The sequence below is a fragment of the Varanus komodoensis genome, unplaced genomic scaffold, assembly GCF_004798865.1.
Source record: "Varanus komodoensis strain SLA01 unplaced genomic scaffold, ASM479886v1 scaffold7_3, whole genome shotgun sequence".
NCBI classification, from domain to species: domain Eukaryota; kingdom Metazoa; phylum Chordata; class Lepidosauria; order Squamata; family Varanidae; genus Varanus; species Varanus komodoensis.
In genome coordinates this window covers 13,566,641-13,585,663 of record NW_025336480.1, presented here as the reverse complement: position 1 = coordinate 13,585,663, position 19,023 = coordinate 13,566,641, and the positions used below count along the sequence as shown (strand labels likewise).

The 19,023-nt window shown below is 41.9% G+C and overlaps 1 protein-coding gene across 1 annotated transcript in view; it reads right to left on the bottom strand.

The window, feature by feature from the left end:
- Window positions 1-19,023, bottom strand: part of SPOCK1 (SPARC (osteonectin), cwcv and kazal like domains proteoglycan 1) — a 487,914-nt gene that overhangs the window by 295,215 nt on the left and 173,676 nt on the right. The window lies entirely within an intron of this gene.

Sequence of the window (19,023 nt, the reverse complement as noted above, 5' to 3'; positions counted from 1 at the left end):
TATTGGAATCAGCACTGTATAATTTGTGAATGAAGGCCTTAAAATTATACATTACTTTCAAACGTAAAGAAAATGCCTACTCTTCTGCATTTTACCAAATAGGTAGCAGCATTCTAAATTCACTTAATATAAGTAGAAGATGAGGAACATTACCACAGGCAGGGCATACAAACCATTTTCATAACAATGTGTTTAGTCAAGTATCAAGAGACTCTACTCCAGCTTGTGAAATAGATAACACACCATTAGTCTTGATTGATTCTGAGTAAACAAAAAACAAAGTTTTACTGTACGTAATGTATACTGAATAAATAAATAAATAAATGTTAAAGGTTTTAGTTGTACCATAAGTCAAAATGGATGCAGATTCCTATTCAGGCGAGCACAGGAAGAGATTCTGAATGTTACATATTCTGAATGCTACATATTCATAAATTCAAATCGTATATTGTTTGGGCCACATGCTCAATTCAGAGGTTGGCATTAGTCGAAGTGACAGCAGTAGACTCATTTCTGCTTTCCAAAGTACTTTTAAAGGTATATATGAAGTACATATAGCTGAAGAATACCTTCTGAAATAGCAAATATGCAGTGATGTATAGCAGGAGCATCAGCCATATCCCAGAGGAAGCAAGAACTGAGATAATCATTTTACTGAGGGCCTGCTTCAGACTCTTTGTCATCAGACCTGCCATCCTTACATGGTACCCTAAGAAACCTTGCTGGGCCACAATTTCCCAGTGGGACTACTGGTCTCTACACATGCCTAATGGTCATCATGCCAGGGGCTAGCAGCCATCAAGTAAACATTTCCACTATGTTCTACTGTGTCCAATGCAGAGTTTCTCAGGAGCACTGTAGAAAATTGAAGCAGTAGTTCACACTGGCCCACATTGCTGCCTGGAAAGCCTGTAGGAAGTGAGTTATGGCCCAGATCTGGACACAGCCGTTTATCCTCCATGACAAACATGGAGCCAGATCTTCCCACATGTGTGTGGAACAGCAGTGTGAGGGCTAGTTGCTGGAAGCCCTGTACTGGGATGGAAGCACCGTCTTGTAACAGTGCCATGTTTATACACTCCGGGCTGGTAGGCAGTCTTGAGGAGGCACAGACGGTGCACCTAGCAATGTCTTTCACGTCAAAGGAAGGCAGCGGCTCTCAGCACTCTGCATGTTATGGCCCATTAATACTGTTATCAAATCCTGGGTCCCTGTCATAGAAAAAAAAGGCTGCTGTTCCTGGGAAGGACCTTTATCTATGCATAGGCATTTATCAAATGGTTAAGGAGACAAAAATGGCAGTGGCAGTGCTAATTATTTGTTGCTACAGCTTTAAATCACAAACAAAATAGTAACTTGCTTGTTGAAAATGATAATAGTACTGTTGAACATAAATTTTCTACTACGGTAAAACAAAAGGATAATAAATAAAACATTGCAGTGATATTCTCAGGAATAAATTTTACAGCTGTGACTAGAACTCAAACCAAATAATTCCATGCTCAGGTAAAGTACATTGAGAGATTTAGTATTGCATGTTAATCTATCAGATGGATTTAATTTGTGTTTCACACTGCAATCTCCTCAACCCTGTTCCCCTTCCTAGCTCACCCCCCCCCCGAGTTCCATCCTGCCACCATATCATGCCCTCTTCTGTGTCATGTTTCCCTTCCCCTTTCCGTGCTATGTCTCTCCCCTTTTCTTTCCTGTCACTGTATTGTAATCCTTCCCTCTCCCCATATCTTATTCTCTGCCTCTTTCCGTAACTCTACCGTGTTCACCACAACATCCTTTCCTTTCTCTTTCTTGCAAAGCTGGGCAGCTGGGAAAGATCTTGGTTCTGAAGAGGAAGAATTTCTGGCAAGTTTCTCCAGAACATCCAAGCAGGAGAAGAACTTTCCTGGCAGTGTTCTGGGCAGGAGGAAGTACATCATAAGTGGTTAATATTCAGTCTCTGGTTTGGGGAAATACAAAAGGTGACTTAAATGTCCTACACGAAGGCAACCAGTGAACCCATACATGTTTTTACTCTACATGGTTAGTATGATATTTAGGATTAGAATCTAAGCTTTATCTCTAAGCACTTAAACTATGATAAAAGCCAATGAAGTGCATCTGAGTGCAAAAAAATCACAAAGGCTAATCTCTTTCACCTGCTCAGTGAAACCTTTTCATAAAGACACTTGTAAATGCAGAAGGATGGAAGAAATCAAGAAGGTAGTATGCTTTTAGATGGTTCCATGAAAACTATATTTATTTCTGCTCCCAGATGCTGCAAACAGAAATGTGAATAGATATTGAAGGCTAACCTGTGTGAAACCTTCACCAGCTTACGAGCTTCAGAACAATTCAGGGCTGGCTTGCCAGCAGTAAAGGCCAAGCCAGCTAACTGGGCTGTTGTTTCAGTACTATTTGTTCTCTAGCATTCTTCAGTGTAAGCCTGCAAACTAACTTAGAGGGTACAGGGCAAGCCACATGGGAAGGATGATTCATCATCATTTATATTCACCTGCATAAGAAGTCAATACAGTCCCCAATTCAATTTTTTCCAGTAGAAAAAAAAAATATGAAAGAGAGAAGTGAAAATAACCAGAGTGAAAATAACCAGAGAAATCAAGGGAGACAGAAGGAAAGAAGGTAGAAACAAAGGAAGAGAGGAAGGAGAGGTCTAGTGCCCACTCCTACCAGCTTTTCTTCTTGCCCACAAAGTGGCTGCACAGCATGCCTATTTTGCCAGCTTCGTCAAATATGCTGCCCCCGGGGCCTGGGCCAGGCCCAGCCAAACCCAAGTCTAAATTCAGAAGCTTTGGCTGGTTCTGGCCTTTGCAGTAGTGCAAGAGGGAAATAAGAAATGGAAAAATACCTCACAAAGAATGCCTGAGATTATTTTCCCTCCTAAGCCATAGATGAGGGCTGGGATCCCCTCCGTACAAAATGTATAACTGAGGCATTGAGAACTTCCTCCTCTGATTAGAACTGTTGTAAGTATAATTTTCCTGCCAACCTTGCAGTTCGGAAGCATGCAAATGCAAGTAGGTAAAAAGGTACCACTTCGATGGGCAGGTAACAGCGTTCCGTGCACCTCGGTGTTTAGTCATGCCGGCCACATGACCACAGAGACTGTCTGCGGACAAACGCTGGCTCCCTCACTAGGAAACGGAGATGAACACCGCCCCCTAGAGTCAGGCAGGACTGGACTTCACGTCAAGGGGAAACCTTTACCCTTTACCTTTTTTAAAGTATAATTTACCTTTTCACAAGATGCTTGTTGTCTTGCAACTTATCTTGAAGGTTATGCATGCTATACTTGGGATGACAAGTCCTAAAGCAATCACAGAGGAGAGGCTTCTCACAAAACTATGACTTAAAAACTGTGCATATTTGTACAATTGTCCTTAAGCTGCAAATATGTTGGAAGAGCTTGGGAGCAGTTGGTGCAACTGGAGAATTAGGCCTGTCTTTAAAACAAATGGATTTAATTTTCATTTTACATGGTAAAACTTTTGGGAACAGCATACCAGGATTAGGTGAAGAACTGTGAAGAAGCTAGGAACTTGCATATAAGACAGAAAGTTTGGGGTGGGGGGGGGGTCTGAACAAAGCAGATCTATCCTATTCATACAAAACAGAGAGATCCTACCATAGTGTAAAAAGAATCACATATAGACAACACCCTCTAGAAATGCAGTCATACTCATGTGTGTGCATGTATGTTCATCTATATGAACAAGAAAATTGTGTCTGGATGGCCTGTGCTCTTTAGTCAAGGTCAGTGTGAAAGACCTAGCAGCCTGCTGATCTGAGCTGAAGTCTTGTTTCATTCTCTTAACAGATATTGTTCCCTGAAGAGATTTGCTGTGCTGAACCTTCTGGAAGTCCAGCCATGCAATATGAGTATTCTTCAAGTGTGTTGCAAGTGTGAAGGACAAACATTGATAAACAGGAACAAGAAGACCCCAGTGGACCTTGGGAGTATGAGTATGATGCAACAGAAATGTGTGTCTTGTTGAAAATGGGAGAGAATGAAAGAGTGGCAGTTGGTTGATACACGGGTTGAACCATGTGCCTGAGGTGTGATGGCACTGCAGACTAAACCAAAATCAACAACATGTTTGCCATGGCTGGGCTTGTAGCAACTCAGCAAGACAGACAGGAGACTTCTAGATCAGTGGGGATCTGAATTGACTGCAGCATTTATTCTGAGATTTATAGGAGCTATCCATGGTGCTCCCACAGTGTTGACCCTATACTGGGAATAGGGTTCAGCACCATGGATAGCTTGTATAAAGCACAGGATAAAACTGAAATGGAGAAGGAGCCCCACTGACATAGGAATCAGCAGGCTCCCGTGCAGCTAGGCATCATTTGGGTCCTGGATACCTGAAGGAGCACCTTCTTCTCTATGTGCCCTCCTGCCCCTTGAGATCTGAGGCAGAGGTCCTTCTTCGGGAGTCCTCCCTGAAGGAGATTAGGAGGATGACTACCCAGAGAAAGGCCTTCTCTGCAGTGGCGTCCCGACTGTGCAACACCCTCCCCAGAGAGATTCGCCTGGCGCTAACACTTCTTTCCTTTCGGTGGCATTTCCCCACTACTTTAAATGCTAATTTATCTTAATCTGTGGTTTTATATTTACTGGATGCTGTGCTGCTTTTAATTTTTCATCTTATTTTATTGCTGTTATTGTGAACCGTCCCAAGACACAGTGATGGAATGGTATAAGAAAAGTTATAACTAACTAACTAAATTTTCATGGATAAATTCCTCTTGGTCACAGATGGAGTGGATCTCAACAAAGACAACAAGTCTGATTTGCAGATTCTCTTCCAACAGCAAATGAGAGGTGATGGTCAATGGTCAACAATCTGTTGCTCTGCTGTTCTAGTGTGGAGCCACAAGTCAAATCCCATAATGAGACCCACAAATAACTTAGCTGGTGCTGTTGTTCCAGCAGTTTGCAGGGTCAAGGCTTTCAAGGTGTTACATAGCCAGATGGGGAAATGATGCTGGAAGGAATTCAGCTGCTAACAAAGCTCAGCAAGAGATGCAAGGGACATGACCAGTATGTATCTGATGTGGGAGATCTTCACACTGTCTGCAATTGACTCTCTTGTTGAATTCATGAAATGACACATTGAAGCTGATACTGATCTGTTGCTGATCATGAAGCTTTCTGCCACTTGCAACTTTCAGTAAATCTGGAAATAGTTCACGAGATGTTAAGTGCAGACCCTGATCTGGAGGACTTCTGACATGACTGCACTTTACCTTGACAGCACCAATGACATTTGCAAACAGCAGTTTTCCATATTGTCCATTATCTTGCGTTGCCCAAAGAAAGCCCCTGAAAGAACTTATGACATACCTTCCGGAGGCTATGCCTCACAGTGTTGATGTTGAGCAGCCCATCAGTACCAGTGTCCACGAACAGAAAGCGACTCTCCGTTGAGTCAGCAGATGAAGACCTCTGTAACATATGGCATATCACCATATGTCGCCTCTCAAGGAATGGAATCCCAGCGCATCAGTGCTCCGATGGGTGACTGAACAGGAGCGCAGAAGCAAAGCTGTAGCTAAAGCTAAAGCCAAAGTGGCCAGCTGGGGTTTACAGAAATTTTCTCAGGGGGTCTCCAAGCTACACCGCTCATCCAGACACAGATGGTGATGATCTGCCTGGCTTTTTTTAAAAGGAAATTTTACTGTGCTGGGTAAAGTGTGAGAGGAAGTACGGCACATGGCACCGTTATGCGGTCTTGTTTTCATTTGCAGTGTTATATGCATACAGAATTGATATCACTTCATCAATGCTTTTGGCTAGTCAAGTAGTTGGTCCCAAGAATATATTAGTATAAGGTTATAACAATGAAACAGTAGCCATCTCAATGTTCTGTTTCTTTCTCTTGTTTTGTTACCTATCTCTTCTGAGAAATCATCTTCTGTCTCACCAAAGTCCTTCTCCACAATTGCACAGGAGATCAGTTCCTACTGCACAGTTTTTGTCCAGCTGCACATTAAAATAAGCCCTGGCGCATGGTGTGGGTGTGTCCATTCTCCAGTGCCACACGGCCATGTGTTCTATGTGGCTCCTGCTTGCAGCCTGCTCAGCAAATGCTGCCACGTAGCAGAAGCAATACTGGGGCCTATTGCAAGCACAAGGGTGCTCCTGTGCTGCCTTGCTGGAGCGTGTGACCCGACCTGTCCCCCTCTCTGCCAGTTCTCTTAGGCATGGGGCCTTCCAAACAAAGCTGCCCATGATATGCTGGGATAAGGAACAGGGCAAAGAGTCGGGATGCCTGTTCGGGTCATCAGTATGCAAACCGTGCTTCTGTGCCATTAGCTATGGAATGAGCTGCTCTGCCTAACGGTAGGACAAGCAAAATGGTCATCCTTCAGTCGCTTGACTACAACACAGTTGCTGTGCAAGCATTTCTTGAAAGAAGCCAACATATCACCCACTTTCTGATAATCCCAGAATTATCTCTCTCATAAATTCAGCACACAACACTGGCCTTCGATTGCTCTTTGGCTAACCCATGGGTCTGAACATATTACTCTGCTCTGAAGTGTATGTTATAGCTTTGAGATTATTTCAGGCCAATCTTATACGAATTCATTTTAAGACATTCAATTTGGTCTGCAGATTCTTTTTTAAAGAAGGCTTTCAATTGTAGGAGTACATTAATCAACCTTATAAGGATCATTTTTGTAGCCAAACTTCTCTCTCTCTCTCTCTTCACAGGGATTACAGGGAAATCTTTAATCCAAAGAAACGTGACTTGAAATATAATTCCAAATTCAACTTTCCATTCCTAAGGTTGTTTTTCAGCATATATGTCATGTTGCAAAGCATGCTACTGCACTACATTCCACAGCTTTTAAGAATATTCTATAAATTCCCCACTTCAGTATGGGGTGAAAAATCAGTCTAACAATTTGTTCATCAATCTGTAAACACAAAATGCACTGTGTTTTTGGGGAAACACTAGTCATGTTCAAATTTAGGTCTCTTTCATTTCAAATGTTTTGTACAGTAGTGGGTATTCACATTTTTGGCAATAAACATCTTAAAAGGCACTTCTTATGAATTTAACAAGCATTTCTGCATGAAGATGAACTTGTAAACATGATGAAGGCAGTATCTACCCATACTTCTGAAAAACAATGACTAGACAAAACCTTGCACTTTAAGGTGTTAAGGGGATTCCTTTGCTCAGGGGGAGGCTTCAGTGCAGTAACATTCTTTGAATGTAGATACAAAATTATGCCAATTAATCATTTGACATTCCACAGAAATGTTGTCTTAGGGAAAGTGTAAGAATAAGGACTTGGTGAAATGAAGTAAGACAGTCAAGTATATAGGGAAGGTATATTGTACATTTTAAGATGCAAAAGTGTATTGTGGTTAAACACATGACGCGTCAGAGTCTAATCTCTGTTCAGCAAGCCATTAGGTGGCTATATTCCTCTTGCCCCCTATTTTTAATATGAGATAATATATATTGCTAGATCTAACAGGGTTTTTATATGAAAAAGGATTGTTGGGAGAAGCCTACTCTCACAGAAAAAATAATCTGAGTTTTTTCCTGTTCTAGGTGCAGACACACTAAAATGCTACTTAAATAACCTATCTAGGAAACAGTTAAGGTATGAGCAAGCTTTCCCACCACTGGAGGGAAGGAACCACATGCACCCTTCCTCCCACCCTGCTGTGGCCCCATGCCCTTCCCAGGAGCATCTTATGCCATTACTTCCTTTTGCATCCCCACGCCCTTCCCGCTGCCATATGAAAGCCCCAGCTTCCTTCTCTTTATGGCATCACATTCCTCCTGCCATGGCTAGACACATTACCCTTGGTCTTCCAACCACGTTGTCCCCAAGCCTCTTTCCTTTCCCATAATGCACTTCCCCCAACCTCTTACTATGGCATCACAACACACTCCCAACCGTCTTCCCCTCCACTTTACTTTCCTGTCTCACCCCATCCTTTCCTGTGTATGCCCCCAACCATTCACTTCACTGCACTGTGCCCATCCCTCCACCAGCCGCCACACTCCAATCCCTTTACTGCATCACCCTGCCTTCTCCTTACTGGGTCACCCAACCCCTTATCTCAATGCTGCAGACTTGCAGAAAACAGCAAGCGCTGTTCTTCACAGAGCTGACCCCATTCAATGTCTCTTTGGCTTATTCTGAGGATTCCGAAAGAAAGCTTTAGTTGCAGTCACGTTTGAAATTTGGAAATCAACATTAGGTGGGAGCCTACCTGCGATGTATTCCAACTTCATAAAAGCTGGGGCTTCTAGCAAGGTGGTAATTGGGTCCACAGAAAAAAGTTGCTAATAGTAGTATTGCGTATCTCTCACACCTCTTTCAGCTCTGAGCTGAAACTGGAGGCACACTTCACTCTTGCATCCCAAAAATTTTAATAGTATTTGGCTTCCTTTTGGAGTTGCAGTCACTCAAGTACTCATGATATTTGGGCAGTAGATTTTGCTTTCTACAACCTGAGGACAACCTCTTTTCTAGAACATTCCTAAAAAATCTCCACTTAAATGTCCAGGAATAGCCCAGTTAAAATAAAAGGTACAAAAGGAACCTGACAGAGGCACTGCATATGTGAGTAATTTTTTGGAAAATGGTTATGCCTTGATGGAACCCTACATTTTATTTTATCCGAAATTCATTTGCAAATTTACCACACCTGAGCAACTAAGCATGCCACTTCTGTGCATCTTCTGCTTCGGCTTTTCTCCCCCTGGAATGCTAAAGAATGTGCAAACCAGGGACCCTGAACTGTTGTGGAAGAAACTGCCCAAAGTTTTAATCCAACAACCCAGATTGCTGGTTTCCCCATCACTGCGCAACACGTGAACAAGGCATTTCTGGATTGTTTGGAAATCTGGAAAGAAAGCAGAAGTGGTATGCAGGTAGGGGCAGAGCTTGCTCACTGTGACATGGCAAAGGCTGACTACAGATTGTTGAGCCCACAGTTAAGTGTTATGTGTAAACTGGACAGTTTCCTCCAAAATATACAGTCTGTACAGAAATACCTTTAATAAAGTGAGCAAGAGAGGTGGTGAGAAAGAGAATGAAAGAAAAAGAATGAATCTTAGAGGGAAAATTCTAACTGGTTCACTTTGGAAATGAAAGAACATATTAAAACTGATGCATTTTCGACCACAGTACTATTCATTATTATGGATGAATAAATCTAAGGCTGATTGGAAACATGAACATTCCCTTTGGGAAACTCTGAAAAGGCATAAATTAGATTAAATTGCTCTTGTCATTGTGTTTGAATACAGAAGCAACAAAAAGTAATTTCAGTTCAGAGAAGCTTAAGGTAAACAATGGTAATATCGGGTTTCATTTTCATTCCAATGGGTCCTCTCATTGATGGCGTCCCTTTAATTGCTTTTCTAGGTATCTAGTAGAGCATAACTGTGTGATAATATTCAAGCTATTTCACTTTGTTTTATTAGTTCCATTGGGAGATTGGTTTTTTTTTTCCCCTGGCAAAGCACTGCGTAATATCCAACTTCAAGTAACAAAAGGCTAATACTCTGTTGGCCTAGATAATATTGTCTTCTAAATATGTGAAGAAGCAGGGCTTGTTTATATTACCAGTTACTCCAAAATGACAAGTCCCATTGTACTTTAATATCAGATTTCTTTATATGGCCAAGCTGTTTGGTACATGACTATTAATACTAGGAGACGCATCTACATGAACATTTTTGTCAGTGTTGTAATATGCCTGCTCTCCTTTTGACAAGTTTTCTGGAACAGCTGAGTAAGAGGCTGAAAATGTCCAACTATTTGGAGGGGATTTGCTTTCACTCTCAAATGGCCTTTGTTCACAGCAGCACCATATGGGGCACCTTGTGCTTGATGCACTCAACATTTCAGCCCCTCCAAGCCCGCAAAATCAAGCCAAGCAAACATGTTCTGATTTCTAACTTCACAGAGAGAAGCCAAGTGTCCCTAATTTCCATGGTTTTAGTCTGTTTCCAACTCTCATGATATTGCGAAATCAGCAATCCAAACACACCTAGATTCCTGCCCTAAGTGTCCAAAGTGCTTCACATCCAGTATATCAGCAGACCTCACGAATGAACCTGTCCCTCTGGCCAGCATTACTATTGCTGCACTGTAGCAAACAATGCTTACCTAAAGCAAGGGAATGGGGCACTGACCAAGGGCTTTTGCAGTTCCTGGCTAATTCTGTTCATCATTGTCCCGCTGAAACAGCCCCGAAGAAAACAAGCAAAATGCAGGTCATTAATCAAGATAGTACAGGGCACCTGTATTGCAGAGGGGACAATCCGGAAGGCCAAAGTTCTGTGTCCCACTTAAAGAAGCAGAGCCTTCTGAAAAGGCTTCATGCCGTTGAGGTGTGCCCTGTCACCAAGGAAAACATCTTGACATGATTCCAAGCTGACCAGAAATTCCCAATACAACTTCACAAGCAATACATAGACAGATTGTCCAAGAAGCCACCTAATCCTTCAATTTGAGTGAATTCGTGGACAGAACTCAGACACTGCACAAGACAGATAACTAAGGTGACCCATCCGAGCTACAGAATTTAAATGACGTTGTCATATAACATCGCAGGATTACAGTGAGGATGAAATGGAGAGAAGGGGGATCATCCTTTGCGACACTTTGAGATCACTGGAGGAAAGGCAGAATATAAATATAATAAATAAATGGGTGATCTTGTGCCTGCTTAGATAGAAATAAGTCCTATAGTTAGCATCCCCCAGCCAGCCTTACTTCTGCCAGCAATATTTCTGCACAGGATCTCACACTGAACGAGATGTGAGATCTCATTCTATAAATGTTCTATAGTAACATTTAGCCATTGCAAATTGCTGCTGCTGCTTTTTGCAGGTGTCCAGAACTGCCGCCAGAGCACTTCCGAAGGATTTCCTCAAGCTGTTATTCACTGCTCTATCAGTGGCTATTCACCACTGAGACAACCCCCCTGGCCCTATTCAGAGGCAATCTTAATATCACCCTGTATGTTCTACTTTATATCCATGACCTGGTATCGTTTAATGTTTTTGAAATAATAAGAAATGTAATTTAAAGATGTTCAATACACATCATTATTTTCTATCCACATCTACTGTCATGTTTTCAACATCTACTTCAAAAATGTTATAATTTAATGCATTGATGGGGATGCCGATTCAATTTTCTGCTTGTATAAATATCTCTGAAATCCCTTACTATAAAAAACATGGCCCTAGGTATAAAAAAAATCTTTTTCTAATCATGGAAGCAACCAGAACTAATGATTTGGTAATGACTCTGTTATTTGATAAACTGATCAATCTGACCTCCTATACCATACCGTGCCATTGTATATGCATCAATTAGTAAAAAGCATTGAATAAGACAAGATCTGTTAGTACTAAGCAGGATTAAAGGATTACTTAACTGGATAGAAGCAATGAGGGTGAAATTATTTCAAACAATGTGGAAACCCGGCTTGCTGAAAGCTGATGGCTAGAGATTGTAGCAAAATGTCGAAGAATGCAATGACTTTCTCATGTTGTTTGAAGAATCTATACACTTCGTAAAAATCAAAACAGATGGAAAACAAACTCCATTTCCAATGTTCAATCTTTTAGAAAAAGATAGTAAATTGCTTTTTCCATTAAAAGTTGCAAAGGGGGGAAGTGCAGTTGCCTCAGTGCCTAGTAAATGAAATAGTAATATGCACACAGTCCACAGAGATTTGCCCATTAAACTTGCCTCTTACAGGAAAGAGATGGTTTAATTTTACATTTCTTTCTGAACTACTGACCAACCTCTGCACCATCTTATTCACAGAAAGATACTGCAGATATAATGAAGTGACATTTAAATGTAGTTAAACAATTGGGAGCATATGCTGTCTCTTTCAAGCCTTCCCCAGAGCAAATTCTCTCCCCTATCACTTAATCAGGAATATAAACTAGGGTGTGAAGCTGACCAAGTATTCTGGTTCAGTACAGAATATAGGCAGCTTAATTGCAATGTCAAAGTCATTGACTGGGTTTGCAGAACCCAATCAGCCACAGAGGGTTATGAGCCATGATTGGTTCAGAGTGGCTTGTTTTCGTTTTTGAATCCTACTATAATGATTTGGGCTTGGCAATTAAAATTGGGCATCAAATCATGAATCATTAATTATGTTAGAGTTTTTCCACATGAGTCAAATATTCCATTAGTACTCTCTGGTTCTCATACATGACAAAGTATGTGTGGTCAAGGTAATTTCCCTGGAATAACTCATCATCAGGTCACCTGGTAGGTCAGTGTCTCCTATCCACTGCACACAGTCTCATTTTGTTGGTTTTCAGTAGTTCTCTTTTACTTTATTCCATTTGTTATAATGGGAGAGTGTGTGTGTGTGTGTGTGTGTGTGTGTGTGTGTGTGAGAGAGAGAGAGAGAGAGAGAGAGAGAGAGAGAGAGAGAGAGAGAGAGAGAGAATGTAACATAGAGAATGTAACACTCTGATGGAGTTCAGACAACAAGGTAAGTCATTCCGAAACAAGCATGGTTCACAACCTACTATGGCTTATCCTACTGTGTGAACCTAGTCATTGTCCTTGATTCGAGACTGAGAAGAGGCTGAAACAGTGGGAATTCAGGGAGCACAAGACACCCTAATAAACTTCCGGTCTTTTGACTGCAGTTACGAGAAGCCCTTGCATGCACAGCAGCTAATATTAGATGAATCTAAATAAAAGTTATATCAGAGCCAACTCAAGGTTTGATGGAACTCTCTGGTGAACCACCTATTATTACAGAGCAAACCCTGGTGGACTTTACTCAAAATGGCTGCAGCAGCTGTACTGGACAGCTGCACTGGAGAGCAGTCCTTTGCTATTTAAATTTCCTACAATGTCCCAGAGCAATGCTATATCAGAAGCATTGTGGAATACTAAGGTGGAGGATTTCTCTCCAGCCACCTGGTGCTATTTGGAAGACTTGAAATATATACATTTCAAGTACACGAGCAGCCTAGGACAGATGCTAGGCCTGGGCCTGCCACAGCAGCTACTTCATGATTACATTGCTGAGCCTAAATTGCACACCCAACTCACTGACAAGGAGCAGTTGGAATGTAGATTGCTCCTCATAGTTTGGCTGGTGGACATGCCCAGTGCCAATGGCAGAGGCATGGCTGGCTCCTGTGCGTGCTTTCGTGGTTCGGCTGCATGGAGAAGCCTTGCTGGACTGTCAAACCATCTACTGACCAACCCAGCCAGATCAGTTACTTATACCACTCCTGCCTTGTGACTCTCACCGATAACTCCAAATGCATGGATGGTGGCACCTTACACAGAATCAAAAAGAAAATGCATCAGCCAAAAGGACATACCAATGGGCATATTTGCATATGTTAATCAATATGTATTGATGCAAACAGAGAAACGCAAAGAATAATTTAAATTAAAGGGCAATACATCCCAGCAAGGTGGGGAAGACTCTGGACAAGCGAGCTGTGTGCCTGCTTGCTCTGCTGTCTGGGCACTGCTGGTGAGCAACCTCAGCCCTGTTCCTCTCCCTTCTTATTGCTTTTTACCTTTAAAGGGCACTGATTGCATTACCCTTTTAGCAGAGGGCACATTCAGACAGAGTGCAGTCATCTGTCAGCCCTTCAAACAGGGGACACCCTTAATACTTGTATCCAGTATGAGATATATCTGGACGTTTATCTATTTAGTCAGTTATTCCTATACTGCCCAATAGCTGGAGATCTCTGGGCAGTTTTACACCTACTATGGTAAGCACGTGCTAGTTTAGAACAGGTGCTTTCTGAGTGGCAAGCAGTGTGGTATCCCTGTTGAGAAAAGGGCTCAATCAACGCCAGTCTCCAGCTTCAAGAAGAAAGAAACAGAGACATGAGCGTGCATTCTAACAACCAAGGACCCTAGACTCCCGCAACAGCATGTTTTCCAAAGGTTCCCCATCCATATGATAATCTAATTCACTCTGAATCTAGTGCTTCATCCTGCAGCAAAAGCTGGATCCCATTTTGCATGGATCATAGTTTCTGGGTTAATTCCTGAATCTCTGAAGAGATTAATGTTAAAATACCCCGCTGCTTAATCACAATGCATCTTACTGTGAGCAGACATAATCCTGCCTACTTGGCAGGATGGATCCACATAACCATATTTAATTTATTTGTTTTTCAAAAGAAGCTAAGGCATCCTGCCATTATTATTTAGGAAGCGGGGGCAAGGAGCCCTTTCAATTGTGCAAATTGTGTTTGCCAAAATCTCAGACACTAGAGGGAGACGGCAATTCAGTGGCTTGAAGATTTAGTGCTCTACAAAGGGCTTTTGCGAAGCCACACTCTGCTGTGAAAGCTGAACTGAGACAGACGTGCTCTGGTAGTCCTTGTTTCAAAAACAAGGACTGGAATCAGGCTGCCAGTCATTTCTCTGTGCATGTGCCCATGAACTGCTTGGCCAGGGCAATATCAAATAGAACAAGGCAACTAGGCAAAAAAAAAAAAAAAAAATAATAATCCACGAAATATGAAATAATGCATTGTTAGATAGTACAGATATCTATTTCTGTCTTTCTAGCTTACATATTCAGTAGCCTAAACCACCTCTTATGAACAATGGAATAAAGTGCAAGAGAACTACACTTTTGTTGAAAGCCAACAAAATAAGACCGCATGCAGTGGATAGGAGAAAGTGACATACTGGGTGACTTCATTATTAGTTATTCCATGGAAATCAATTTGGCCACACTCACTTCAGTGTGTATGAGAACTAGAAAGTACTAATGTAGAAAAACCGCCAACACAATTAAGGATTCATGATTTGATGCCCAATTTTAATTGCCAAGCCCAAACCATTATATTAGAATTAAAAAAAAATAACAAGCCACTCTGAACCAATCATGGCTCATAACCCACTGTAGTTGATTGAGTTCTGCAAACCCAGTCATTGACTGTGACATTACAATTAAACTGTCCATATCCACTGCTTAACCAGAATACTTAGCCAGCTATACTGAATATATTATGTATTCAGTAACCTAAACAACCTCTTATAAACAATGCAATAATGTGAAATTAATGATTCATAATATGATGCCAATTTTAATTGCCAGGCTCAAATTATTATATTAGAATTTTTAAAATAACATCAATTCTCTATATAAGAAAAGAATGGCATCAATTCACAATGCAAATCCAAGACTTCCATCTATTCAGAACTAGTGATACCCCAGTGAACATAAGTAGACAGTGGAAGACACTCACTGACTGACTTCCCTTTCCACGTTTCTAATGAGGATATGAGCTATGGGGCCTATTCCTATCAAGAAGGTCACTCACAGTGCCTCATAGTATTGCAGTAAATGCAACAAATAACAAAGATTTGTTGAAATACCCACTTATTCTCATATGGAATCACTTACACCTCATTGAACATATCATTAGATCTCACCAATAAAGTAACAAAAAAGAATTCTTCATCTACTTATTTTTTTAAAAATCCTGTGAAAAAGGATTCTAAGGCATGAGGGGACTATGTAAATATAAGAATTATTCAAGCTAATAAGAGTCCTAAGAAACCATGATTAAATATTTTAATAATCAATTAGATTTATAAAAAAATAGAGCTCTTGAACTACATTCACTGAAGTAATATGTAGCAAAATAGAAGCAAAATTAATTTAATGCTCTTTTCTCAAATTATGCTGATATTAATTTAAGTATTAATAGAACAAGCAGAACTGGGCTACACTATTAATTACATTATATTCATACAGGAGATGTTGCAGTTGAGATGAAGGAAAAGGACATTTAACATACATCCATGTTCAAACTCCTCAATCAACATTGTGCAAATTTGGCATCAGTTCTCACAAGACTGCAGGGTAAATCAGCACCATAGCATGGCCAGCCTTTTAGTGCAACAGGCCTGCAGCTCTGTACAGCATTACCAAGTGCACCCCCCAAAATGGGGCAGCATGATTGTTAACGGGTCTGGCTCACAAGGAGATGGCATGCCACTCCTTGCTGTGCGCACGCACTCAGAAGAGTCCTTTACGTGCGCACAAGAGGAGGAAGCTTCCCGCGAGAACCAGAGTGTTGATGAAGCGTTATCTCGGGCGCCAGCAGAACAACATTTACTCTCTAACTACACAGACGGTGGGAGTGAGAATGAGCTAGATAAGCAGGATCAGGAGAAGCCACAACAGAGGTGCATACAGAGGCCAATTTGGGAGTAGATGGGGAAACATTCTCACAAGCTGCCGATATGGAATGTGGGAACCAAGGAGATAAAGAGAAAGGAGCTTTCGGAGATGCGCGCTCTCGCAGGTGCACGCACAGACTGGGATAGCTAGAACCGAGATGGACTGAGGGACACAGAGAGAGGTGACACAGCCCTCTGCCCTTGGAGGACAGCCTCAAAGGTTTCATAAACCCAGTATAAGTTGAACTTAGTTAGAATGAGAAGACATATTTTTAGCTTGTGTGACTGTTACTGTAATACTGTTTAGAATAAAGGCATTTGTAGCTTCAACTGGAGTGACTGCTTTCGTTGGGAAGGAGCGCCCGCCTCACGACACTCCTCTTCCAGCTACACTGGCTGTCAGTTAAGGTCCAGGGCCAACTCAGACTGCTAGTACTAACATTCCCAGCCCTAAATGGCTTGGGACCAGGTTGTCTGAATGATCAGCTTGCTTCATATGTACGTACCTGGACCGTGAGATCATTTTCAGGAGGCCCCTTCCAAAGGAAGTGAGGTTGGTGACTACCGGGGGAGGGCCTTTTTTGTTGCGGCACCTCAGTTGTGGAATGTGCTCTCCAAAGACATACACTGGGCACCTTATTTGTGATCTTTTTGGCACCAGGTAAACACCTTTTTATTTTCCCAGCATTTTAACAGTTTAACTTTGTTTTTCTACATTCCATTTTATTTTGTACCACTGCTATGCTTCTGTGCTTATTCAGTTGCAATTGTTATAGTGGTTTTGTTGTTTTTAATTAATTTTGCTTGTGTGTTTTTTAAAAATGTTAGTTTTAACTTTTAACTACCCAGAGAGCCCTGACTATCAGGCAGTGAAAACATGAAATAAATAAATAAATAAATAAACCATGAAGTACAGCTCAGGAGAAATTTTCTTTTCTTTTTTTTAACAGCTTGGCAAGGACTGCAAAAATAGTCAGGTTGTCAAGCTCTAGGGAGACCACAATACTTTGAAGTGGCAGGTCAGAAGTTGTGGAGGCTCACGTTCAAAAGGGGAATTCATCAGGGCTGACCTGCATCAGCTCAGGCAAGTTGCATTCTCTAAAGCCTGAAAATGGGGCTTGAATTCTGCACATAATTTCTATGGTGTGTGTGTGTGTGTGAGTGTGTAGGATGGAGGAAAATGCTATAAAATACATCTGTGACAAGACTTCCAGTGAGGCATGACTCAAAATGCTTCACAAGCTCTTTTCCCAATTTTTCAGCAACCATCCTGCCCGAAAGGTTTGTTACTTTTCTTGGAGCTACAGGATGGTTAGACAGAGCCCTAAAGGGCCATGCCTGGATGAGGTCCTCTGTTGTCTTTGCATGGCTCATGTGGGACCTACACAGCTTTTCGGCTAGGGCTCCAGAGATTCCCTAGTGCATCCCTTCCCCTTGGGGGCTGCCTAGGAACTTGACAGCATGAAATCCCTTTAAAATCCTTTCTGCACATACACTGTTCGCATCTTCAATTAAAGGTTCAGCAGTCACCTTTGTTTTATTTCTTTAAGAATCAAAACGAGCTCAGCTGTAGGTTCAGGCTCGCTTCTTCCCCTCTGTGAGAGGCCTTCCTTCTCTGTTTCATGCAAGCATGAAAAGCAGATGCAAAGCCATTCATTCCCATTTTACCCTGAAGCAATTTGTGTCCAAAGTCACCCAGAGCTGAATATATTCTGGGACTGCAGAATAAGCTATTAACCTGAAGTCACTGGATTTCCAAACAGTACAATAGCACTTAGGGAAACAAAGAGATTCCTAAGATGTTGGTGGTGGCCATAGGAAACAGATTTAAACATCTAACCTTAAATGGCTGGACCATTTTAAAATGAATTTTTGGAATACTATCCTGTGAAAATATTCCTTCTTTAAATGTTCTCATTTTTTCTCCTTCTGCCTTGCAGTCTTTTGCCTACAGCCTATTCAGAAGTTTCATGAAAACTGGACATCTGTTGTTCCAGACATTTGGAGACAAACTACCTGAAACAGCCATGTCCCGAATGGAACAAGTCAGTGAACCTCCCTGCTCTGGCCCATTCCAGAAGCAGCAGTTTGGAGTTTCTTGTTGCACTACATCCGACCGCTCCTTCCTTTTCCTTCTTTCCTGTTGTTGTGAGCTGGGGTTCTTCCCTTTGCACATTCAAAGCCACAGACCTTTCTTGCAAAATGTTATTTATTGATCAAAGCTTTTTCAGAAGTAAAAAACACCCAGAAATAATCTCTGAGCATGCACTGAGTGGTTTCTTGAACCCAACTGAGTATTTACTTCTAGGAACTCTTCTTCTGAGTATGCTTGGAGCCTGTCCTTTTGCAGGGGGCTTTTTGGCGACAAGCGCACCTCCTCTCCATGTGCCCATCCTCTAACTGGGCCGCCATCCTCTGCTGATAATGCATCATGGGGTCAAGAGCCATGGCCACTGGTCTGTCTCCCTTGTTCCAAGCCCCTCCCAGTAAGTGTAGTTCTTGGTCATTCTCAGAGGCTGCCTGGAGAGCCTGGCCTTGAGATAAGTCCTTCGCCTCCTGCATCTCAATGTCTGGAATTGGCCCACCTGCCAAGGCCCCCTCCTGCTCTTCCAAGTCCCAGTTGGGGGGACTGGGGAATGCATGCCAAGAGCAACTGTTTTTCTCACTCCCAAAACCTGCTCCTTTTTCTGCATGGTTGATTCCACTGCAGCACAGTTGGGCAGAGAGATCTTGGTGGCAGGAGGAAATCCTCTTTCCACTGGACATTTGGAGTAAAAGGAGCAGGAACGAGATGGGTGGAAG